This window comes from Aotus nancymaae, unplaced genomic scaffold, assembly GCF_030222135.1.
Source record: "Aotus nancymaae isolate 86718 unplaced genomic scaffold, 86718_ANA_hifiasm-v0.15.2.pri h1tg000058l, whole genome shotgun sequence".
Classification (NCBI taxonomy): Eukaryota; Metazoa; Chordata; class Mammalia; order Primates; family Aotidae; genus Aotus; species Aotus nancymaae.
In genome coordinates, this window is record NW_026988472.1 from 14,134,431 (window position 1) to 14,160,403 (window position 25,973).

Sequence of the window (25,973 nt, forward strand, 5' to 3'; positions counted from 1 at the left end):
TACATCTGTTAAAAATGCTTGTCTGTGGCATTTGTTTTAATTCCAGGTACATAAGAGATAATTATTTATAACTTTTCAGATTGCTTCAAAAGATCAACACTTACAGCCATATGTATTTTTAAAAGTGTGTATCTTTCAACTTAACCAAAATACTTTTAAAATAGCTTTAATTACACTATTTCATACTCCTGAAAATCATTTTACATAACTCCAAATAAGAATAAATTATACAATGTAATAAATTGCACTGTGGCAAATACAGAACCAATACATTTTAATAGAGTATACCTTGAATTAAATAGAGCAACCCTTTTCAGACAATGAACCAAAATTTATAGAACATGTAAAAAGGTAGAGTTCCTATAGTGAAACCCTGAATATAGCTACTTAGAGAAGACTATTACCTGTCTCATTTGTAAAATGGTACTTTTCATCTATTGGAGGTTTAGAATAAAATATCAAATTTATAAAAACAGAATTCTAGGCCAGGCATGGTAACTCATATCTGTAATCCCAGCACTTTGGGAGGCCCAGGCGGATGGATCACCTGAGTTCAGGAGTTTGAGACCAGCTTAACCAACATGGAGAAACCCTGTCTCTACTAAAAATACAAAATTAGCCAGGCATGGTGGCGCATGCCAGCTATTTCGGGAGACTGAGGCAGGAGAATCACTTGAACCCAGGAGGCAGAGATTGAGGTGAGCCGAGATAGTGCCACTGCACTCCAGCCTGGGCAACAAGAGCAAAACTCGGTCTCCAGAAAAAGAAAACAGAATTCTAAACAGAAACTAATATTCTGCTTCAACACAAAGGCACAATAAATCAGGGGAAAAAAATGATAAACTTTATCAGAATTAAAAAGAGAATGTTAAGAGAATGAAAGCAAAGCTCCAAACTGAAGAAAATATTTGCAAAGCATGTATCTGATTAAGCACTTGTATCCAAAATAAAGAACTCTCAAAATAGGGGAAAAAAGAAAAAACTAACTTTTTATAAAGTGAGCAGAATAACTGAACAGGCACTCACCAAAGAATATATACAAGTGACAGATAAGTACATGAAAAACCACTCATCATCATGGGAAAATGCAAATTAAAACCAAAATGAGGATGAGAGACTACTATACCACGTACTACAATGTCTAAAATTGGAGGGAGGGAAGCAGAAAAAATTACTAACGGATACTAGGTGTAATACTTGGGTAATTAAATAATCTGTACAACCAACCCCAATGACACGTTTACCTATGTAACAAACCTCCACATCCTGCACATGTACCCCTGAACTTAAAAGTTAAAAAAAAAAAAAGTGTCTAAAATTAAAAAGAGTAATTATACCAAATGTTGGCAAGAATGCAGAAGAACTGGAACTCTTTTTTTTTTTTTTTTTTTTTTTAGAAAGAAAGAAAGAAGGAAGGAAGGAAGGAAAGAGAGAGAAGAAACACAAAACTACATATTCAAGGACAGACAAGTTCTTGGGTGGTGATTTTATTTTATTTATTTATTTTTTTGAAAGAAAGAAAAAGAATAAAGAAGAGGAGGAAAAAGGAAGAGAAAGAGAGAGAGAGAATGGGAGTATTGCTTTCTTGCCCAGGCTAGAATGCAGTTTAGTAATGGGTATTAAAAACCTCTTTCATACCAATAATTATACTTGATGTAAACAGGAAGGAATAAGGGAAGAAAATAACAAACGAGCAGCCAACCAATATTTCATTTAAACCTATGAAATGCTATGCGATTACTGAGGAGTGATTTACTTCCAATTATGTAGTCACTTATGGAATAGGTGTGAGGTGGTAATGTATGTTATATGTATTTGAAGTGGAGAGTTCTATAAATGTTTATTAAGTTTACTTGTTCCGGGTCTGAGTTCAAGTCCTGGATGTCCTTGTTAATTTTCTGTCTCGTTGATCTATAAAATCGTTAGCTCTTCTTGTTACATTGATCCTTTTGCCATTATGTAATGTCCTTCTTTGCCTCTTTTGATCTTTGTTGCTTTAAAGTCTACTTTATCAGAGGCGAGAATTGCATCTCCTGCTTTTTATTTGTTTATTATTACTCTCTGATTGGTTGATAAATCTTCCTCCTTCTCTTTGTTTTGAGTCTTTGTGTATCGTTGCATGTGAGATGGGTCTGGATGCAGCATACTGATGGGTTTTGGTTTTTTATCCAATTAGAATATATATAACTTTAATACTAGCATTTGATGCTGGCTGGCTGTTTTGCCCATTAGTTAGTGTAAATTTTTCGTTGTGTTAATGTTCTTTGCTTTTTGATATATTTTTGGAAAGGCTGATATTGGTTGTTCCTTTATATGTATAGTGCTTCTTTCAGAAGCTCTTGTAAAGCAGGCCTGGTGGTGGTGAACTCTCTAAGTACTTGTTTGTTCGCAAAGGATTTAATTTTTCCTTCAATTATAAAGCTTAGTTTGGCTGGATAGGAAATTCTGGGTTGAAAGTTCTTTTCTTTAAGGATGTTAAATATTGGTCCCCACTCTTTTCTGGCTTGTAGGGTTTCTGCTGAGATCTGCTGTAAGTCTGATAGGTTTCCCTTTATGGGTAACCTGACCTTTTTCTCTGGCTGCCCTTAGTATTTTCTCCTTCATTTCAACCCTAATAAATCTGGCAATTATGTGCCTTGGGGTTGGTCTTCTTGAAGAATATCTTTGTGGTGTTCTCTGTATTACCTGGAGTTGAATATTACCCTGCCCTGCCAGGTTGGGAAAATTTTCCTGAATGATATCCTGAAGAGTATTTTCCAACTTGGATTCATTCTCTTCATCACATTCAGGTACACCTATCAAACGTAAATTAGCTCTTTTCACATAGTCCGATATTTCCTGGAGACTGCTCATTCCTTTTCATCCTTTTTTCTCCAATCTTGTCTTCTCATTTCATTTTACTGAGCTGGTTCTCGACTTCTGATGTCCTTTCTTCTACTTGATCAATTCGACTGTTTAAACTTGTGCATGCTTCGCGAAGTTCTCGTGTTGTGTTTTTCAGCTCTATCAATTCACTTATATTCCTCTTTAAATTGTCCATTCTCGTTAACATTTCGTCAAACCTTTTCTCAAGGTTCTTAGTTTCTTTGCATTGGGTTAGAACAAGTTCTTTTAATTCACAGAAGTTTCTTATCACCCACGTTTTGAAACCTGCTTCTGTTATTGGAACACACTCGTAATCTATTAAGCCTTGTTCCGTTACTGATGAGGAATTGCAATCCCCTGTAGAGGGAGAGGCATTCTGATTTTGAGTATTCTCTGCCTTTTTACGCTGGTTTCTTCCCTTCTTTATATATTTATCCGTCTGTTGTCTTTGTAATTACCGACTTTCTAACTAGGTCTCTGAGCAGACGTCCAACTTGTTGATTCCCTGCGCCGAAATCTGAGCAATCCACTGAGCCGGCCAAAATAGCGGTGTTAAGATTGATGGTGCTTTTCTGCCTGGGAATCTATGGACTCTGCACCTAGAGCTGCTGCGCTAAGGCACCAGCAAAACCGCCGCGCCGGCCACAAGAGTCACCCTGGCGACACGTGGGGCTCCTCCACTGGGAATCTCCTGGTCCGTGAGCAACAAATATTCGTCTGAAAGTGTGGCATCCTCTCGTTCTCTACGCTTTCACTGGGAGCTAGGAGCCCGAGCTGCTAGTGATCAGCCATCTTGGATATCTCTCCCAGAACTGGAACTCTTATACACTGTTGGTAGAAATGCATTTAAAATGGTACAACCACTTTAGAAAGTGGTTTGGGAGTTTATTCAGTACAACATACACCCACCATACAATCCAACCACTCCACTCCTAGGTATTTACCCAAAGAAAAGCAAATACATGTCCATACAAAGACTTATGTAAGAATGTTCATAGCAGCTTTCTTTTAATAGCCAAAAACTGGAAACAACCCATCAATAACTGAATAATCTATGGTATATCCATATGCTCAATTACTACCTAGCAATAAAGGGGAATAAATTATTGACGAACACACATGCTTGAATCTCAAAAATTATGCTAAAAGAAGCCAGACAAAAAGAATACATACTATATAATTCCATTTAAATAAAACTTTAGAAAACACAAACTAATCTAATGTGATAGAAAGCCAATCAGTGGTTGAGAATGGTGGAGTGAAGCAAATTCCAAAACAGAGGAACTCGGAGAGAGATCCAAGATGGCTGATGATTAGCAGCTCGGGCACGTACCTCCCAGTGAAAGCGCAAAGAACGAGAGGACGCCACACTTTCAGACGAATATTAGTTGCTCACGGACCAGGAGATTCCCAGTGGAGGAGCTCCACGGGTCACCAGGGCGACTCTTGTGGCCGGCGTGGCGGTTTTGCTGGTGCCTTAGCACGCCAGTTCTTGGTGCAGAGTCCGGAGATTCCCGGGCAGAAAAGCACCATCAATCTTAACACCGCTGTTTTGGCCGGCTCAGTGGATTGCTCAGATTTCGGCGCAGGGAATCAACAAGTTGGACGTCAGAGACCAAGTTAGAAAGTCGGTAATTATAAAGACGACAGATGGACAAATATATAATGAAGGGAAGAAACCAGCGTAAAAAGGTAGAGAATACTCAAAATCAGAATGCCTCTCCCTCTACAGGGGATTGCAGTTTCTCATCAGTAACGGAACAAGGCTTAACAGATTACACGTGTGTTCCAATAACAGAAGCAGGTTTCAAAACGTGGGTGATAAGAAACTTCTGTGAATTAAAAGAACTTGTTCTAACCCAATGCAAAGAAACTACGAACCTTGAAAAAAGGTTTGACGAAATGTTAACGAGAATGGACAATTTAGAGAAGAATATAAGTGAATTGATGGAGCTGAAAAACACAACACGAGAACTTCGCGAAGCATGCACAAGTTTAAACAGTCGAATTGATCAAGCAGAAGGAAGGATATCAGAAGTCGACGACCAGCTCAGTGAAATGAAACGAGAAGACTTAAGGATGAAAAGGAATGAGCAAAGTCTCCAGGAAATATGGGACTATGTGAAAAGACCTAATTTACGTTTGATAGGTGTACCTGAATGTGATGAAGAGAATGAATCCAAGTTGGAAAATACTCTTCAGGATATCATTCAGGAAAATTTTCCCAACCTGGCAAGGCAGGGTAATATTCAACTCCAGGTAATACAGAGAACACCACAAAGATATTCTTCAAGAAGACCAACCCCAAGGCACATAATCGCCAGATTTATTAGGGTTGAAATGAAGGAGAAAATACTAAGGGCAGCCAGAGAGAAAGGTCAGGTTACCCATAAAGGGAAACCTATCAGACTTACAGCAGATCTCTCAGCAGAAACCCTACAAGCCAGAAAAGAGTGGGGACCAATATTTAACATCCTTAAAGAAAAGAACTTTCAACCCAGAATTTCCTATCCAGCCAAACTAAGCTTTATGAGCGAAGGAAAAATTAAATCTTTTGCGAACAAACAAGTACTTAGAGACTTCACCACCACCAGGCCTGCTTTACAAGAGCTTCTGAAAGAAGCACTATACATATAAAGGAACAACCAATATCAGCCTTTCCAAAAATATATCAAAAAGCAAAGAACTTTAACACAATAAAAAATTTACATCAACTAATGGGCAAAACAGCCAGCTAGCATCAAACGCCGGTATTAAACTTATATATATTTTAATTGGATAAAAAGCCAAAACCCATCGGTATGCTGCACCCGTCTTACATGCAACAATACACAAAGACTCAGAGAGAAGGAGGAAGATTTACCAATCAAACAGAGTAAAAATAAACTAATAAACAAAAAGCAGGAGATGCAATTCTCACCTCTGATAAAGCAGACTTTAAAGCAACAAAGATCAAAAGAGGCGAGGAATGACATTACATAATGGCAAAAGGATCAATGCAACAAGAAGAGCTAACGATTCTATAGATCAACGAGATAGAAAATTAACAAGGCTATTCAGAACTTGAACTCAGACCCGGAACAAGTAAGCTTAATAAACATTTATAGAACTCTCCACTTCAAATACACAAAACATATATTACCACCTCACACCTATTCCAAAGGTGACTATATAATTGGAAGTAAATCACTCCTCAGTAATCGCATAGCATTTCATAGGTTTAAATTAAATATTGGTTGGCTGTTTGTTTGTTATCTTCTTCCCTTATCCCTTCCTGACTACATCATTAAGTATAATTATCAGTATAAAAGAGGTTTTCAATACCCATTACTAAATTGCATTCTAGCCTGGGCAAGAAAGCAATACTCCCATTCTCTCTCCCTCTTTCTTTTCCTTCCCCCTCCTCCCCATTCTCTCTCTCTCTTTCTCTTCCTTTTTCCTCCTTCCTATTCTCTCTCTCTCTTTCTCTTTAAAAAAAAAAACAAAACAAAACAGAGGAACTCAAAACACGGACAATATCTCCCCTACCCCCTTCCAAAGTCCGTTACACATTTCTGTACAACCAACCCCAACAACACACATTTACCTATCGCACTCCAGCAATAGGTTGCTTTTTAAAACACAGTAAAATGACTTTGAAGGTTATAGTACTGAAAGCATAGAACAAGTATTTGAAAGTATTCACTGAGAAGTGCATTTCAGGTTTGCTGAATTTCCTTTATCAACCCTTCCTTTTTCTTTTCTCTTTTATTCCCCTAAGTATAAAGAAATAAATAAAACATGTTCCCTAACTACCACCTAGATAACTGCTGCTGACATTAAAAAAAAAAAAGTAGGCAGCATATATGTAGAAAATTCAAATAGTGAAGAAAGCTATAATGTAAAACAAAAAAACCAAAAGCTTTCCCCCATCTCCTATTACCAATTTCTGTTAAAGTTTGTCCCAGTGCTTCTCCATGTGTTTGTGCTTGTATCTGCTTTTACCAAATGTAAACAATGTTCAATAACTTGCCTTTTTAATACATTGCTTCAAGGTCTCTCCAATATCAAAAATATTACTATTTTATTATTTTCAGCCATTCTAGAATATTTCACATACTGGAATTTCATTTAGCCTCCATTGTTGGATATTTTTTTCTGGTTTCTTAGTTTTGTATTTTGAAAAATATCAAGCCATCAGAAAAGCTGAAGAAGACAGTACAAGGAACTATAATACACTAGATTCACCAATTGTTAACATGTTGCCACATTTGTACACACCCTCCCTCTCTCCCTCTCTCTCCATTTTACTAAATTCACTTGAAAGTTACCTACATTCTCCAGCATGCATTTCCTAAGAACAAGCGCACTGTCCAAAATAACCACAATGTAGTTACCATTTTTCAGAAATTTGACATTGACTATACTGTTATTTAATATGTAGCCTATATTAAAATTTTTTTTTTTTTTTTTGAGACAGAGTCTTGCTCTGTCACCAGGCATCAGGCTGGAGTGCAGTGGCAGGATCTCAACTCACTGCAACCTCTGCCTCCTGGGTTCAAGCAATTATCCTGCCTCAGCCTCCTGAGTAGCTGGGACTACAGGCACACCACCAAGTCCAGCTAACTTTTGTATTTTTAGTAGAGACGCAGTTTCACCATGGTCGCCATCTCTTGACCTCGTGATCCGCCCGCCTCGGCCTCCAAAGTGCTGGGATTACAGGCGTGAGCCACTGTGCCCGGCCTATTAAAATTTCTTCACTCTCCCATAGTGTTATTTATAGCTGTTGTATTTTAAATACAGGATCATTTTAGAAATTATGTTTGACATAGTATTGTCCTGTCACTTTAGTCTCCTTCATAGTCCCCTAGCCTTTTTCTTTAGTCTGTTTCTTTGCATGTCTCGAAAACTTTTGTTGAAATTGTAGATTTTCAATAATATATAACAACTCGAGATTCTGACCCCTGACACCTCCCAGATTATTGTGGTTGCTTTGTTTACAAACTTGCTTGGACTATTTCTATAGTCTTCTCAACAGTGTATAACCACTGATGTCTCTGGTTAGTTGTTTTCTGTTTTTTACTTTTTCCTCAATTTTTATTTTTAAGCTTGGCTTTCTAGAAGTCACTCCTAAGTCAAGATGTTTGGTGACCAGTTAACGATAAGTAAGAGGTTATGTTTAAACATACTGAGCCAATAAGGTTTCTGTCCTTTACCAAAGTACCTCTCTCTGTGTTGGCTGGGACCCCATTCAAAGTTCAGGTGGCTTACGAACCAGTTCTGACTTCTACTTTCTGCTTGAGCAAAGCCTCACATTGAGCCAGGTGAGTAGAGAGCTGGAGACCTCTCTGCTCTCTCCTGAGCATGTATAGCTTTCCAGACACCCATGAATATGTGCGAGCTTAACAAGGTCTACTATGGCTGTCTCATTCCCCAGATTACCCAGTAAAATCTCCAGCTAGTTTTAGGATTGCCTCTCCCAACACTGTAGCTTCAGGCAGCTATAAGGTTGTCCTTCAGTCATTTGATGTTCAGATTGCTATTGTTTTATGTACAGTTGTTCCTTTGTATCAATGGGTTTTACATCCATGGACTCAACCAACTGCACACTGAAAATATTCAGGAAATAAAAAAGGAAGGTAGCATCTCTACTGAAGGGAGCTAAGGGCTAGTGTTTTTATAAGCTTTATAGGATTTTTCTTATGCTGAACTATATGCATGTACTACTTTGCTAACATTTAAAGAAAAGACTAACTGCAACTCACAGAAGAAGAAACATTAATGTCCAGTAAATAAGAGGGAGGGAAGGCAGCCCTGTAAGTGTATTTTAAAATGCAATGATGGCCGGGCGCGGTGGCTCACGCCTGTAATTCCAACACTTTGAGAGGCTGAGGTGGGCAGATCAGGAGGTCAGGAGTTCCAGACCACCCTGGCCAACATGGTGAAACCCCATCGCTACTAAAAATGCAAAAAGTTAGATGGGCGTGGTGGCACATGCTTGTAATCCCAGCTATTCAGGAGGCTGAGGCAGGAAAATCGCTTGAACCCAGGAGGTGGAGGTTGCAGTGAGCTAAGATCATGTCACTGCACTCCAGCCTGGATGACAGAGCAAGATTTTTTGTTTGTTTGTTTTTGTTTTTTAAATGGACAAGACATGAACAGACATTTTACTGAAGAAAATATACAGATGGCAAATAAGCACATGAAAAGACGTCCAAATTAATCCACTATTAGCGAAACACAAATTAAAATCACAATGAGGCCAGGCATGGTGGCTTATGCCTGTAATCCTAGCACTTTGGGATGCCAAGGCGGGTGGATCACCTGAGGTCAGGAGTTCGAGACCAGCCTGGCCAACATGGCAAAACCTGGTCTCTACTAAAAATACAAAAATTACCTGGGCATGTTGGTGCACACCTGTAGTCCCAGCTACTAGGGGAGGCTGAGGCAGGAGAACTGCTTAAACCTGGAAGGCAGAAGTTGCAGTGAGCCAAAATCATATCACTGCACTCCAGCCTGGGCAACAGAGCCAGACTCCATCTCAAAAAAAAAAAAAAAAAATCACAATGAATCATCACCATACACCTATCAGAATGACTAAAATTTTTTAAAAGTAGTAATACCAAATGTACATATACATTTTGTATACTTACTGTATACAAGTATACATTTGTATATATATTTGTATACCAAATATATATATAGTAAATATACAAGGAAACTGGGTCACTCATACATGGCTGGTAGGAATACAAAATGGGAAAGATTGTTTGCTAGTTCCTTCCAAAACTAAAAATGGACTCACCGTACAACCCAGCAATTAGATTCTGGGTTAGCCTTCATTTCAGAGAAATGAAAATTTTCAAGCAGAAACTTGCATGTCAATATTCAGAGCAGTTTATTTATAAAAGCCAAAAACTGGAAGATATCCCATGTCCTTCAATGAATGAGTAGTTAAACAAAATGTGGTATATCCATAACCACAGAATATAACTCAACAATAAAAACAGACTACTAATACACACGGTAATTTGGATGAACAACGAGATTATGCCACTATCAGAAAATGCATGCTACATGATTCCATCAGATTAGTGGTTCCTAGAGGTTAGGTATGGGGTGGGGGAGATGATTGTGGGGGTTGGTGTAGCTATAAAGGGACACGACAAAGGAATCTTGTGGTGATGGTACAGCTAAATATCTTGATTGTGGTTGTAGTTGCACAAAACTACACCTGATAAAATTGCATAGAGCTATACAAACACAAACAAATAAGTACATACATACCTGGTGAAATCTAAATAAGCTTTACCAATGTTAATTTCCTTATCTTGACATTGCAGAGTACTTAAGCAAGATGCTAACATTGGAGAAGGTTGGGTAAAGAGTGCACAAGCCCTCCCTGTCCATTTCTTCACAACTTCCTATGAAGCTACAACTATTTCAAAATAAAAGTTTTTGAAAAAATGAAAAAGCAAAAGGCAGAGTTCATCAGTTTCGACATGAAAACAAGACCTAACTATATGCTTGCTCCCTGTAAGAAATTTTCTTTAAAGACATAAAAATGTTAAAAGTAAAAAGATATATTATGCTAACATTAATGAAAACTAGAGAAGCTATATTAATATCACAGAGAATTTCAGAGCAAAAAAAATAACCAGAAATAAAGAAGGTCATTTTATAATGATAAAAGGATCAATCTGGCTGGGCTCGGTGGCTCACGCCTGTAATCCCAGCACTTTGGGAGGCTGAGGCAGGTAGATCACCTGAGGTCAGGAATTCAAAACCAGTCTGGCCAACATGGTGAAACCCTGTCTCTACTAAAAATACAAAAAATTGGCCGGGCGCGGTGGCTCACGCCTGTAATCCCAGCACTTTGGGAGGCCGAGGCGGGTGGATTACCTGAGGTCAGGAGTTCGAGAGCAGTCTGACCAACATGGTGAAACCCCGTCTCAAAAAAAAAAATTAGCTGGGCATGGTGGTGCATGCCTGTAATCCCAGCTACTCGGGAGGCTGAAGCATGAGAATTTCTTGAACCTGGGAGGTGGAGGTTGCAGTGAGCTGAGATTATGCTATCGAGCCTGGACAACAAGAGTGAAACTCCGTTTCAAAAACAAAAACAAAAAAGAATCAATCCATCAAGAGAATATAATAATCCTAAACACTAATCTACCTAACAAAAGAGCTCGAAAATACATTAAGCAAAAACTGACAGAACTGAAAAGCTAGAAGTAGATATACAATTAGTAGGATAGAGAAGATTGGAGAAATATAATCAACCAAAGTTGAACTAATTGCTATTTTTGAGGAATATACATTCTTTTCAGGTACACAGAATCACCAACACAGACCATATGCCAGACCATAAAGCAACTTTTAAAGTTTTTGAAAAGATTCAAATCATACAAAATATGTTCCCTGAACAACAGTATTTAGGAAATCCCCCAAATACGTGGATACTAATCACCTAACGCACTTGTAAAAAAAATCCATGGGTCAAAGCAGAAATCAAAAGACTGTAATCCCAGCACTTTGGGAGGGCCAGGCAGGCGGATCAACTGAGATCAGGAGTTTGAGACCAGCCTGGCCAACATGGTGAAACCACGTCTCTACTAAAAATACATAAATTAGCTGGGCATGGTGGCGCATGCCTGTAGTCCCAGCTACTCTGGAGGCTGAGGCAGGAGAATTGCTTGAACCTGGGAGGTGGAGGTTGCAGTAAGCCGAGATTGTGCCACTGCACTCCAGCCTGGAGCCTGGACAACAGAGCGAGCCACTGTCTCAAAAAAAAAAAAAGAAAAGAAAAGAGAAAAAAAGAAATATACTGAAATTAATTTAAATGAAAACATGACATAGCAAAATCTGTGGAATGAAACTAAAGGAGTGATTTAATAAATGGAAAAAAGACAAGCCACCCATTCAGAAGACTCCCAAATAATGTATACAGATATTCTAGCCCTCAAGGAGGGAGAGTGTAATTTTTGATAACATGAAAATGTTACCTGATTTCTGTGATCTTCCTCTAAAAAACTCACAACCCCGGTCTAATCATCATCATAACATCAGACCTACATCAACAGAGGAGCATCCAATATACCTGACCAGTATTCCTCAAAACTAAGATCATCAAAAACAAGGCAAGTCTGAGAAAATGTCAGCCAAGAAGAGCCTAGAGACATGACAACTAAACGTAATGTAGTATCCTGGATGAGATCCTGGAACAGTAAAAAGTAAGGAAACCTAAATAAACTATGGACTTTAAGCTAATAATAAAGTATCAATATTGGTTCATTAATAGTAACAACTAGATCATACTAATATAAGATGTTAATAATAAGGTAAACTGGGTGCAGGAATGCTCTTTTTTTCTATAAATCTAAAACTGTTGCAAAAGTAAAGCACATTTTAAAAATTATACTTCACCTAGGAAAACTTGAATCCTCCCTCCCTTTTTATGATCTTTCAGAACATTTATTTGTACTGTTCATGACATGCAACTCTAACGGTTTTAAGAGTTACATCATGACAAAGATCATGAACTACACATGTAAACTGTAAACTTGTAAATATGTAAAACTTGTAAACAGGAAAAATGTAAACATGTAAACTGCCACTTCCTCTCCCACTTTCACCTAAATATACAGCCTGCGTCCTGTATGCAAAAAAGTTTAAATGGCTAAATCAGGAATCTGAGACACCTTTCAATGATTTCCTTACAAATTATTCTAATTTATTAGTTCAAACTGATAATTCAACTACACAAAAACTGTATTGTTATACAACATAATCAAAATGAGATTTGACTTATACAAAGTCAAACTGGAGTCCACATGTATTCTCCTAGAATTTTCACTATGGAAAAATTTTTAAATTTCTATAATTTAGAAATGCCTGATAGAACATTCTCATTCTTCTCATATTTTAAGACAACCCTACACCCAAATACTGACAAGCAATACTAACGCCCATATTTACTTCACAACCATACTGATTCCAAGCAAAACCACTTTTAGTAGCAAACTGCATAACCCAAAAGAGATGATGTACAAAATAGAAGAGAGTTTCATACAACTTCTAACAGAAAAAAACCTATAGGTGAATGAAGTTAAGTAGCACATAGTAGTAAAGGCATGTCAAAAGAAACCTGAGCTGTCATAACTCTAACATTAATCAAGTGATTTATTATGATAAAATGTCATCCATCATATTGAATTTTTGTACTGGCTTTAGTTCAGTTTATATTTAATTTATAAATACATTTATAAAACTGTTTTCTGGTAGCAGAAAAAATACACATAAGGAATTTATTCAGAGATGTTTGAACAAGCCAACATAGTTTCTGGGAGAAAGTTTTTTACCATGACATTTTCCTTGGTATAAGACGCTGTAAAGTCATAAAAGAAAAGCCATTACATTCACTCAAGAATATGTCCAGTTGTGCTATACGTTTCACACTTTATTATCTTTAGCTTTAAACGTAACTTTACATGTAATTTTAAAGACAAACTTTAAGAATTGCAAGAATACATTACTTTTACTTAACTAGACATTATTCATTATTAACTAAACTAAAAGCTTTAAAACTCAAATTAAAAATAAAACCCCAATAAAAGCTTTAAAATTCAGGTTAAAAATAAAACTTAACAAACCTCAGTTTAAGTTCCAGCTCCACGATCTGGTAACTGCGAGATCTTAGTAAAGCCACTTAAAACCCTCTGAACCTTAGTTTCCTCATATGTAAAATAAGAATACTCTCTCTTTTGCCTATCTCACATAAGCAAGCACAGGAGAAGTAAAACCTACCCACATTGCCAGTATGTTTTCTATTCCTTCTGGACAGAAAAGATCAACTCATATAAACAGTTCACTTCAGAAAAAGACGAAAATATAACAATCTTGTCATCATTTTTAAATGAAAAAGAATTTAACCTACGCTTGAACTACACAGATACAATACATCGAACATTATGACAGACTGAGGAAATACAGAAAGGAATAAAAGATTCATGCTCGCTCAAGGTATGTGTGTGTTGTGGGGTGGGGACGCTTAAAGAGACAATTCTACCCTGCTATCACAAATATGATAGAGAAAATATAGCCAGGCGTGGTGGCTCACATCTATCATCCCAGCACTTTGGGAGGTCAGGAGTTTGAGAACAGCCTAGCAATCATGGTGAAACCCTGTCTCTACTAAAAATACAAATATTGGCCAGGCGTGGTGGCGCGTGCCTGTAATTCCAGCTACTAGGGAGGCTAAGGCAGGAAAATTGCTTGAACCCGGGAGGCGGAGGTTGCAGTGAGCTCAGATGGCGCCACTGCACTCGAACCCAGACACAACAGAGCGAGAGACCATCTCCAAAAAAAAAAAAACAAATATGATCAAGAAAATGTATAGTACTATAAAAACCGTAAGTACCTGACCAACTAGGTAGTCAAATTGCTTTAAAGATGTAAAGCAATTAAAATGTAAGCTACAAGCAATGCAATAATTCCTTGCTGGGTACCTATTATGTGGCAGACACTGTGCTTGGTAGGTATACCAGATTCATAAGTGAATATAGACAAACCCTGTCCTCACAGAAACAGCAATCATGCAGGAAAGACAAAATTTTAAAATGGAAAGACGGGCCGGGCACCATAGCTCATGAGCCTATAATCCCAACACTCTGGGGAGGCTAAGGCAGGAGGATCGCTTGTGCCCAGGATCTGGAGATCAGCCTGAGCAACACAGTGGGACCCTGTTCCTAAAAAAAAATTTAAAAATTAGTCAGGTGTGGTGGTGTGCACCTGTAGTCTCAGCTACTAGGAAGGCTGAGGTGAGACGATCGCTTGAGCGTAGGCTCGGTCGAGCCTGCAGTGAGCCATGAATTACACCACTGTACTCCGGCCTAGGTGACAGTGAGACCCTGTCTCTAAATAAAAAGTAATTTAAAAAAAATTTAAAAAGGTTGGCCGGGCGCGGTGGCTCACGCCTGTAATCCCAGCACTTTGGGAGGCCAAGGCAGGCAGATCATGAGGTCAGGAGTTGAAGACTAACCTGACCAACATGGTGAAACCCCGTCTCTACTAAAAATACATAAATTAGCCAGGCGTGGTGGCTCGCACCTGTAATCTCAGCTACTCAGGAGGCTGAGGCAGGAGAATCACTTGAACCTGGGAGGCGGAGGTTGCAGTGAGCCAAGATCGAGCTACTGTACTCCAGCAAGGGTGACGGAGCAAGACTCAGTCTCAAAAATACACACACACACACACACACATATATATACACACACACACACACATATATATAAAGGCATGACACTACAGAGAAAATATGGTTTACTACTAAAGTATACAGCAGCAAGGGATGGGCAGCCTAAGGAAACATACATTAGCAAGGAAAAAGTTTCAGTTTTCCTTTAACTTTCTCATTCTTTCCTCTTTTAAACAGTAAAGGCAGCCAAAGCATTGGGGAAAATCTAATTCAAAAAGTTAGTTCAGTGTTGATAAGTAAATTGCTTCTCTCTCTCGCTGTTTCCCCTCTCTTCCCTCAAACATTACTATGAAATCTATCCTTTTGACACAGTATAGTCATAAGGGCACAAGTATTCCTCCCCACAGAAGAATACTATTTCTACCCTGCCTGGTCAACAATGAACATTGTCCCAGCACTTTGGGAGGTCGAAGTGGGGGAATCATGAGGTCAGGAGATCAAGACCATCCTGGATAACACGGTGAAACCCCGGAAATCCCATCTCCACTAAAATTACAAAAATTAGCTGGGCATGGTGGCACGCATCTGTAGTCCCAGCTACTCAGGAGGCTGAAGCAGGAGAATCGCTTGAACCCGGGAGGTAGAGGTTACAGTGAGTCTAGATCATGCCACTGCACTCCAGCATAGGCAACAGAGCAAGACTCTCTCAAAAAAAAAAAAAAAAAAAAAAAAGAAAGAAAGAAAAAGAATAAGAAAAAGTTATGTCAATGTGGTCTTTCTCTCTAAATATTGTATTGCACTGTACTCACCCTTCTTCTTGTGAAGAACTTCAGTTTATGGTTTTTTTTTTTTTTCCTTATTAAGAACTTTCTCCTATTCATTTAAAGGAAGCACTTTACGGCTTCTCTTTGTCATATCCAAATTGCGAGCATCACTTCTCTTGTGTTTTGGGGTCATTATTAAGTCAAATAAGGGTTACTTGAACACAAGCACTTTGATATCACAACAGCCTATCTGGTAACTCAGACAACTACTAAGTGGACTAACAGTGGGCAGTGTAAACAGTGTAGATACACTGGACAAAGGAATAATTCATGTCCTAGGCAGGACAGTGCGAGATTTCATCATGCTACTCACAAAAGGGTGCAATATAAAACTTATGAGTTTCTGAACTTTCCATTTAATATTTTCAAACTGCAGTTAACCACAGGTCAACTGAAACCACACAAAGTGAAACCGTGGATAAGAGGGTACTACTCTGTTACAAAGCAGATTAGCTACACCGCTCTTCTACAATAAAAGGTTTTTTCATGACAGCAGATATTTCTTATCTCCAACAGTGAGAATACAGATCCAAGGCCAGCTACTGGTGTACAATACCAGAGGGTGATGAACACAAGCAATAAATTGGGCTAGGTCTCAGAATTGGAGAAATGTTACTCTTTCTAGCATTGGAACAGAGGGATGTCATTTTTAGCTACAATACTTAAACATTTTCCAAAACTACAGTTTGTGCCCTTTCCATTCCTGTTTATTTAAAGAGAAGTGGCAACATAAGCATATGACCAGCAACATAAAAGAAGGTTAAAATAAACAGTCATTTTTCTACATATCCACCATATTATCACCACTCACAGAATGTTCATACTAAGCAAATAACCAATGGCAAGAAAAAACCTTAGAGCTAGGGTCAGTGCTTAGGAAACATCCACAATGTACAAATGTCTAAAGCAGTTGTTTAGATTCAAAAAAGCCTAGCCAGCTCCAAATGTTTCTATCAACACAGAATGTAAATAAATGTAGTAGGACAGACTATCATAACTAGGTTTACTATTATGGGTCAAGAATTAACCCAAGAAAATAGTGTAAGACAGTGGCTGTATGACTTTTTAGTCACAGAATGCTCTCATTTCAGACATACTCTCACAAGAGTATCCTCTCATTTCAGACATACTCTCACAAGAGTATCCAGTATTATGCTCAATTCTAAGCTAGCTTTGCTAATGCCACCCACTTAGTCCAACCACTCAAAGTATACCAGATGTAAACAAGGGTGCTATTACAAAGAAAACTTTGAATTACATCTGATTCTTTTCTAAAAGTAAGTAACTTACCAAAAACTGGTACTTTCATGAGTTTAGTCTGTCCACAGTCTCACAGCTAGTAAGTGTCAAAGTCTAGGGACAGGGTCGGGGAACACATGAAAAAGAACGAATACCTAGAACCCACAACCTAATAGTAACATCTTTCTTATGATTCACTCCTGACACAATGCTCTTCCTGGAATCATTTCCTTTATGTACCTAAAAAACTTATCTAAGACATGAAGAACTTCTGCATTAACATATATGAGACATCATTCTAACATAACCTATTCTTGTTTACCAAGTAGATTATCAGAATTGTTAATTATTAACAACAGTTACTGACTGCTAAATACTATGCACTTTACATACCTTAGCTCATTTAATTCACACAAACCTATGAGGTAAGTACAGATGACCCTTGAATAAAGAGGCAGTTAGGGGCGCTGACCTCCCGAGGCACAGCTGAAAATTTACATATAACTTTTGATTCCCCCAAAACATAACTACTTATAGCCTACTCTTAACCAGAAGTCTTACCAATAATATAAACAGTTAACACAGCCGGGCACAGTGGCTCACGCCTATAATCCCAACACTCTGGGGGGCCAAGGCGGGTGAATCGCCTGAGGTCAGCAGTTCGAGATCAGCCTGACCAACATGGAAAAACCCCGTCTCTATTGAAAATACAAAATTAGCCGAGCGTGGTGGCGCATGCCTGTAATCCCAGCTACTCAGGAGGTTGAGGCAGGAGAATCGCCTGAACCCAGGAGGCAGAGGTTACAGTGAGCTGAGATGGCGCCACTGAACTCCAGCCTGGGCAACAAGAGCAAAACTTCATCTCAAAAAAAAAAAGATTCTAATGATATGCAATTCTAGCTAATCCAAGTGAACAGAGATTTACCTTGGCACTCTGAAGCAGTTTTTTCGAAGTAGTGTTTTATGGAAAAAGGATTTCCCATTATAAAACATACATATGTTGTACAGTGGATCATGATGTAACGCATTTCTTCCCACTGTCATGATTAGGAAAGAAAAATTCTAATAAACACTGTTCAAAAGTTTAAGGAAAAAAATGAGGCCGAGGTGAGCGGATCACTTGAGTTCAGGGGTTCGAGACCAGCCTGGCCCTACTAAAAAATACAAAAAAATTAGCCGGGCGCAGTGGCACACTCCTGTAGTCCGAGCTACTCGAGAGGCTGAGACAGGAGAATTGCTTGAACCCGGGAGGCAGAGGTTGCAGTGAGCTAAGATCACGCCACTGCCCTCCAGCCTGGGCAACAGGAGCAAGATTCTGTCTCAAAAAATAAAAATAAAAAAGTCTATGAAAAACAATAGAGTAACCTTCATTCCTGTATCAAAGAATAAGACATTCTAATTAGGCAAACTTAAAGATCACTGAATGCAGCTGGGCACAGTGGCTCACACCTGTAATCCCAGCACTTTGGGAGGCTGAGGCGTGTGGATCATGAAGTTAGATCAAGACCATCCTGGCTTCAGGTATTGCAGGCTTAAGAAAAAAAAAGACCATCCTGGCTAACACGGTGAAACCCCGTCTCTACTAAAATTACAAAAAATTAGCCAGGTGTGGTGGTATGCACCTAAAGTCCCAGCTACTAGGGAGGCTGAAGCAGGACAATCGCTTGAACCCAAGAGACAGAGGTTTCAGTGAGCCAGGATTCCACCACTGCACTCCAGCCTGGGCAACACAGCATGGCTCTATCCCCTCCTCGCCCCAGAAAAAAAGAAATAAAAGAAAGAAAAGAAAGAAAGAAAGACAGACCAAAAGCTTCCATTATAGCTACTTTAAGCCATCACGGGTATGACCTCCCGAAGATTTCCTCATCTTCTTAAACAGAGTATAGAAAACACAACTGAAGGATTTCTTTGGTTAAACTGAATGTAATTTAACCAAATAACCATTAAGAAAAGCAGGTTATTACACTGTGTTATTTTAATAAAAAGACCATTAAGAATTCATCCTAAACAGCCACAAATTGCTATGCTTTTACTTTCACACAGTCACCTAATTTTTTTCACTATTACACTATCTGACATCAGTATACTAGCACGCAACAACTTCTCTCCTAATCCACATGTTCTAATCTTTCTATGGTAAAGGAAACCAAATAAGCAGCCATCGTTTCTGAAATAAAAATAAACTCAGTAACTGGACTCTGAGATACGTTTTGGCTTAAAGACCTTTCCTTTTCCTTTCCTTTTTATATTACTTCTTATTTTATAATACATTACAGAAATGTATAGATGACTAATACTATACACTATTAGTATTTTTAAATGTATAATCATCTATAGGTGACTATACATTTCAAAATAGAAAATGATAAAGGTCCTCTATATAGTATAGATGACATAATCATAATATAATCATTTGGTTGGAGGAGGTGAAGGGTGACAACAAAGATAAGCTATTAAATGAAAGTCATTAAAGCGCCCAGCGTGCAAGTAAACAATACAAATAAGAGTCAAGATCTACAGAGACCTTTAACCACTATGGGAGACATCAACAGCAAAAGGGATAAATAAATTTATACATTTGCACATTGGAATACTATTCAGCAATAATAACAAATGATGTTTCTGGTTCTGCAAACACAAGGATGAATAAGGAAGAATCTTAAATGTGTTATTGAACAAATGCAGCCAAACATAAGAGTACCCATTATATAGTTCCATTATATAAAAGTCAAAAATAAGCAAAACTAGTCTATGATGATAGAAATCGGTGTAGTGGTTACCTCTGAGGAGGAAGATAAAAGTAATAACTATGAGGCCGGGCGCCGTGGCTCACGCCTGTAATCCCAGCACTTTGGGAGGCTGACACGGGTGGATCACGAGGTCAAGAGATCGAGACCATCCTGGTCAACATGGTGAAACCCCGTCTCTACTAAAAATACAAAAAATTAGCCAGGCATGGTGGCGCGTGCCTGTAACCCCAGCTACTCAGGAGGCTGAGGCAGGAGAATTGCCTGAAACCCAGGAGGCAGAGGTTGTGGTGAGCCGAGATCGCACCATTGCACTCCAGCCTGGGTAACAAGAGCGAAATTCCATCTCAAAAAAAAAAAAAAAAAAAAAGTAATAACTATGAAGGGGCAAGAGGTGCTTCAGAGTGCTACTACCATTCCACTTGCTGATTTGAGGTAGCACTTACAAAATTTGTTTACTATGTGATAAATCATTGAATGGCACACTTGTGATATGTGAACTCAATTGTGTTTACGTTACATTTCAATAAGTTTCCTTAAAAACAAAAATCATCATGCAAAGGACTTCTGGTTAAATGCAGCAACTTGAACAATGGAGTTTATTATCTCTTTTCTCTTCCAACATCTCTGAAATAAAAGCTAAGAAATTAAAAGACAGCAACCCCGAGGCCGGAGCGGTAGCTCACGCCTGTAATCCCAGCACTTTGGGAGGCTGAGGCGGGTGGATCACGAGGTTAAGAGATCAAGACCATCCTGGCCAACATGGTGAAACCCCGTCTCTGCTAAAAATACAAAAAATTGCTGGTTGTGGTTATGCATGCTTGTAATCCCAGCTACTCAGGAGGCTGAGGCAGAAGAAACACTTGAACCTGGGAGGCGGAGGTTGCAGTGACCTGAGATCGCACCACTACGCTACAGCCTGGTGACAGGGCGAGACTGTCTCAAAAAAAAAACAAAAAAAGACGGCAACCCTTAACAAAAGTATATCTGATACTTCTCAAAAATGGCCACAATATCCCCCATGTCACATCCTTTTCTGCAGTGTGGCCTTGCCTCTTCCACATCAAGAGAGGGGCTTTCTGTCCCCTCTCCTAGAATCCGGGTAGGCTTTGACCATTAGGTTATGGCAAAAATGACACTGTGTGACTTCTGAGGACAGGTCACTTAAAAGTACATGCAGCTTTCTACCTGGTCCTCTTACACACTCACTCTTGGATCCCTGAGCTTCTATGTAACTACCTTAAAAGATCAACGCTGGGAAGGCCATATGCAGACCCTTGGGTTGACAACAGCAGCTGAGCCCACCTTTCTAGCCATCCCTGCCAAGGTGCCACACATGGGATGAAGCATCTTTCAGTCTCTCTCTGACATGAGTCATCACAGCTGAGGCCCCAAACATGTAGAACAAAAAGAAGGCATCCCTGCTGTACCCTTTCCAAATTCCTGACCCACAAATTCTGTGAACATAATAAAAAAGTGGCATTGGTAGTGGTTTGTTAGGCAACAAGATACAGACCAGAAAGGGAGAGAAGACAACAGACAATGCAGGTCCATAAATTCGGAAAGACAAAAAGTACATGAAATGTCAAGTGTCTTAGATTTCAGCCACCCAGTCAAAATTCCTTAAACATTTAACTCTAGAGAGATGTTAAATTAAAACAGAAACACCGAGCACAGATGAGGGTGCAGAATGGCCCAAGTCCCCTTCCACAGTTTGGCTATCAAAACACTAACTACAAGGCTTATGCTTCTTGCAGCCCAGGATGAGAGTTAAAGTCCCAGAATGCCAGCTGTCCAACACGCCCAGTGACCTACATATTAACAGTAATCTTTGAAGGATACAGGTAATTTAAAAAAAAAAAAAAAAAAAAAAAATGGAGGCCAGGTTGGTGGCTCATGCCTGTAATCCCAGCACTTTGGGAGGCCAAGGTGGGTGGATCACTTAAGGTCAGCAGTTCGATACCAGCCTGATCAACATGGTGAAACCCTGTCTCTACTAAAAAAACACACGCTACTTGGGAAGCTGAGGCAGGAGAATAGTTGAACCCGGGAGGTGGGGGTTGCAGTGAGCCGAGATCGCGCCACTGCACTCCAGCCTAGGCAACAGAACAAGGCTCTGTCTCAAAAAAAAAAAAAATTAGCTGGGAGTGGTGTCACACGCCTGTAATCCCAGCTACTTGGGAGGCTGAGGCAGAACTGCTTGAATCCAGGAGACAGAAGTTGCAGTGAGCCAAGACAGCGCCATTGCACTCCAGTCTGGGCAACAAGAGCGAAACTTCACCTCAAAAAAAAAATAGTGAAGAGCACTTATTTATGCAGTCTTAATATCTAAACATTGATTTAACACAAAGATATTATGGACAAGGAGGGAAATGTAGGGGCAGATGGAGAAGAGAACAGGTAGGGAAAAGGTTACCTTCCACAGTAGGAAAATACCTAAAACAGAAAAATGAGGGCTGGGCGCGGTGGCTAACGCCTGTAATCCCCAGCACTTTGAGAGGCCGAGGCAGGTAGATCATGAGGTCAGGATATCGAAACAATCCTGGCTAACACGGTGAAACCCTGTCTCTACTAAAAATACAAAAAATTAGCCGAGCATGTGGCGCATGTCTGCAGTCCCAGCTACTTGGGAGGCTGAGGAAGGACAATCGCTTGAACCCAGAAGGCAGAGGTTGCAGTGAGCGGAGATTGCACCACTGCACTTCAGCCTGGGCGACAGAGCAAGACCATCTCAAAAAAAAAAAGAAAAAGAAAAAAGAAGAAATATCAGCATTGGCAATGTGAAATGTGATGATAAATAAGAGAAGAAAGTACTAAAGAATAGAAAGTGGAAAGAGAAAAGTAAAACTAGAACTGTGCACTTTATGCAAATTATGTACCAATAATGTTGCTCCTAACAAAAGATAAGCCCAGCACAATGGCTCAGGCCCAACACTTAGGAGGCCAAGGTGGAGGGATCGCTTGAGACCAGGAGTTGAAGACCAACCTAGGTAACATTGTGAAACCCCATCTCTCTCTCTCTCTCTTTTTTTTTTTTCTCTCTCTCTGTTTCTCTCTCTATATGTGTGTGTGTATATACTCTTTATATCTATACACACACATAACATTTAAAAATAAAATTAAAAAATGAATGAAAATTGTTTAAATTATTCTGGAAGCACAAAGAGCAATTGGTTCTACTTCTACACAATTAAGGGAAAGCTTCATAAAAAGAGAAAGGAAGCCATTTAAAGGTCTTGAAATTAAAATGAGACAAAGAAAAAATGGAGGGCCATACAGTGTCTCACATCTGTAATCTCAGCAATTGGGGAGTCTGAGGTGGATCACTTGAGCTCAAGAGTTCAAGACCAGCCTAGGCAACACACTGAGACTTTATCTTTACCAAAAATTAAAAAAAGAAAAAACAAAAATTAGCTGGGCGTAGTAAATGCCTGTAGTCTCAGCTACTCAGGAGACTAAGGCAGGAAGACTGCTTAATCCCGAGAGCGTGTGGCTGCAGTCAGCCATGATCACACTGCCGTACTCCAGCCTGGGCTACAGAGAGAGAACCTGTGCCCAAAAAAAGAAAAGAAAAGATGGAGGAGAAGTAATGAGGATGAGGTTAAAAAGTTATATGGAGGCCCAAATGTTGAGGGACATCAAATTTTACTCCTCTTTGGGAAGAAAGCAAAGATTTTTTTTTTTTTTTTTTGGAGACAGAGTCTCCCTCTGTCGCCAGCAGGCTGGAGCACAGTGGCGCAATCTTGGCTCACTGCAACCTCCACCCCTCAGGTTCAAGTGATACTCTTGCTTCAGCCTCCCAAGTAACTGGGACTACAGGGACACACCACCACGCCCGGCTAATTTTTTGTATTTTAGTAGAGACAGGGTTTCATCGTGTTGCCCAGGCTGGTCTCGAACTCCTGAGCTCAGGCAATCCGCCCACCTCAGCCTCTTAAAGTGCTAGGATTACAGGCGTGAGCCACCACGCCCAGTCGAAAGCAGATTTTTGGGTAAAAATGTATCACTGAGGGGAGTACAAAGAATGATTCTCTGGAGATTCCAAACCCAAGAAGCATTAGCTACTATACTACCTGAGCAAAGCAAAAGAGACAGAAAAAAAAATTATAGCCACATATAGAAGCTATATATATTCTATACTTACATATATAAACATATATATGTTTGCTTTTAATTTTTAAAACAAAATGTTATAAACATTTTTAAATGGTTGAGGAGGGAATATGATGGTAGATTTGGTTCTGAAACAATGTAAATATTTTACAACCATGTATGTATTTTAAATGTTACGCTGTAAATAAAATTACAGTTAAAAAAGCAATCTTTATAAAGCCAAAAGCAAAATGAAACAAATAAACCTTACTATGTAGCCAGCTGATAACATAACCAGATATAAAACAATTATTTCAAAGAACTTTAAAACAGTAATTTGACCAAACATTCCCAATGGAATATATCTTGCGGACAAAAATAAAAGAACTACAAAAAATCCTCAAGCTACAATTAGGAACCATGTACAGTCATGCATCCCTTAAGACTAAGATATGCCCTGATAAATGGGCAATTTCATCCCTCTGCAAACACAAGAGTATACTTACACAAACCTAGATGGTATATCCTACTACACACCTAGGCTACAAACCTGGCACTGCATGTTACTGTACTGAATACAATAGACCAATGTAACATATGGTAAATATTTGTGTCTAAACATATCTAAACATACAAGAGGTACAGTAAAAATAGGGTATTATAATCTTATGGAACCAACCTTACCATCATTGACCAAAATATTGTTATATGGCAGATGACTATAGTTCATGGTAGGGTTGGTATTGTTATTCCAACACTGTTAATGTATGTAGTGTGTGATAAAGCAACTGAGTCATTACATTGTTGTCTTTGAGAGCCAAAATTTTCAACACGCAAGATAAGACATATTTAAAATTGATAACAAAACATTGTAGTTCTGAATTTGAACTGAAAGGTATGTCTGAAATCCTTATTTTAAAACCTTTAGAAAGAAATGAAGTGTGACATCAGCAAAAATGGTGGCTTAAGAACATCTAACAATTCCTCTCCTCTCCCATGAGAAAACTAGCAAATATTTTCAGAATTAACTTTTTAATAACTCTGGAAACTAATCAAAGGCTTGCGACAATCTTGGAAGTGTTCAGTGAAGAAAAATTGCCAAATCTTGGTAAAAACAGAAAGCTTTGTGGCTTTTTGATTTGCCCTAGTCCCATTTTCTCCATACAGCTCTGCAGTAGACTTGAAAACAAACAGCATGATAGATTCGTGATCCAGCAGCCTGAAAAGCCAGCAGAGGGAGCACAATAAGGCTGAAGCTCCTTCAAAGCCTCATTCCCAGAAAATTCACCTGTATAATGGTTCCCTGGAAAATCCCTCTTGCAAGGCTAGGTATTTGACGTAAATAGAGTTCACCAGAGTGAAATGCCTTTACTTGAGGGCTATTTGTTGAAAACAATTCCAGGGAATTGTTTAGCTTAGAGGCTGGCTGAAGCAGTGGGTAACAACAGAGACAAACAAAAGACTAACCAAAAACTTCAGAAGGAAAAGCAGGAGACTGAGATATCTGTTAAGAGTTTTAAAAGCGCCAACAAAAATATGAAAAACCTAAGAATGAAGAAAGCCAAGCACAGACAGATAAGAGGCCGTGTGCATGTGCCCATGAAAGATCTGAGAAGTCCCTAGGCTTTCACCTCTGCTTTACCATGAGGCTCTGTGCAATCAAAATCATGGCTATGGCAATGTTGTCAACTGCTTGCACAAAGCGCCCCTGAGCAAACACTGGGAGACTTATTGGTCCCAGACAGTTGAGGAAATCACTCGCTAAAATAAACAAGGATAGAATTCAGTGGTAATATGTAACAAAGAATACAGACTTTACAAAATTAATTCAGAGAAGTCACTAAACAAAGAAACAACTACAGCAAACAAAAGCCAGTGCTGCATAGGGGGAACCTTCTGCTTTCAGAGTTGCTACATTATAATAAATTGTTCAGTTTTCAACCAAAATTTCTGAGACATGCAAAGATCCAGCCATAGAACAAAAAGCAATCTACAGAAACCAAAAGTATTGAAAGGAAAAAACAGTCAACCAAG

At 39.0% G+C, this 25,973-nt stretch overlaps 1 protein-coding gene across 16 annotated transcripts in view; it reads right to left on the minus strand.

Moving 5' to 3' along the window:
• Positions 1-25,973, minus strand: part of KDM6A (lysine demethylase 6A) — a 202,961-nt gene that overhangs the window by 147,374 nt on the left and 29,614 nt on the right. The gene's annotated exons all lie outside the window — the stretch shown is intronic.